Genomic DNA, 1,634 nt, shown 5'->3' with positions numbered 1-1,634 from the left:
GTGCTGCTTAATGTTGTTAAATTTTCCTAATAATTATCTGAATGATGTTTTCAGTTTATTCGAGACGATTGTTTGGATTTGTCGCTTCTTTACAGCGTCATAACTAATTTACACAGGATTGAGAAAATCCCACATGATGTTGCTGAACTCGCAGCTCTGTGTCGTACACGAAGAAGAGAAAACGAGCGCTCAACCGGCCACTTTGTCACTTGCTAGCGTGAACGTAGAGTAATATCTGACGTCTTAAAGCCTCGGGCATGTATTTATCCATTTATAGGTCTTAATTATCATAGCATCACGTCTTTACACCTGAGTTTCTGAGGAATCTAGGACATCATTTAAGATTTGTCCATCACAGTGTATGTTTGGGCCACGTGACCGAATCGCCGAGAGTGAAGTCTCACAGTGACATGGAGATATTAAAGGAACGATCGACACATGCCTGGAGGTGACACGTCAGTCGTGGAAACACATGCAGCAAGGAGAGACGAACACTCAGAACAGAGAGGAGCTCTCTCTTTCTCTCTCCTAGTGGAGAAGATTATCAGGATTAATGTTGTGTCTGTTTCAAACCTGCACACGTACAACACAATGAGTCTGAAGGATGCAGCTGGGTTCTTTATTTTTCTGCTAATCGATACTGTGTGAGAACCGTCACTGTGACTACACACAAACACACACACCTACACACACACACAGGATTCAAGATGGGAAAACAATGAGTAAATAAATAAAGCAGTAACAGTGAGATGATGATGATGATGATGATGATACAGAGAGAAGGTGACGATCCTAAACTGTGCTTACCCCAAACACCTGTTTTCTCCTCGTGTGCTGATCCACGTGCTCACGTTTCTCCTCAGGGAAATAACGGCAAACGTTTGAGTGATAAAAAGACGCGGTTACGCAAGAAGGAAAGAGACTGCTGGGGAAAAAAACGTAAATGATGCGAGGATCTGAGTCTTCAGGGTGTCTGCAGGTATCCTCAATCTACATTTAATACTTTAACATTTCACTTAAAATAACTCAAATTTATCACCACAGTGCTGCTGAATTCTGGATTGTGATTGGTCAGAAGGTGTTGATTAGGTTTCTATAACAGCAGCTCTGACAGTAGTGCAGGTTTATATTAATGCTCTTGTTCTAATACGTTATGGTTTCTATAGTAACAGCTCATTCACAGGGACGTGTACAGCAAACGCTCCACTGATAATAAACAGATTAAAGAGCATGTAATCACAGATATGGTGAAGTTTTCTCAAAGTAGGTCACAGAAGTTCCTCAACATTAAATGTAACTGTTAATGGATAAAAAGCATGACATGTCATTTTTAATCAATAAAATTGTTGGCAAACTGCTGTGGTACAAGAGGAATAAAACACCTGGGGATGTGCTGTTATAGGAAAATAATCAACTTTGGGGTGGTAACAGTAACATCTTCATCACACCACACCATCACAATGTGACGTTAGCGTTCTCCAGGATGAGTGACGTGATGTCAGAAGAGAAACGTGTGCATGTGCAGGCAAAGGAAAAATAATAAGAGAAAATAATTTGACCTCCACCAGCTGATTCACACACACACACACACACACACACACACACATTACTGTAACGTAATCTGAAATCTCAGA

Source organism: Pangasianodon hypophthalmus, chromosome 25 (genome assembly GCF_027358585.1).
Source record: "Pangasianodon hypophthalmus isolate fPanHyp1 chromosome 25, fPanHyp1.pri, whole genome shotgun sequence".
NCBI lineage: Eukaryota > Metazoa > Chordata > Actinopteri > Siluriformes > Pangasiidae > Pangasianodon > Pangasianodon hypophthalmus.
This window is presented reverse-complemented; position numbering follows the sequence as displayed.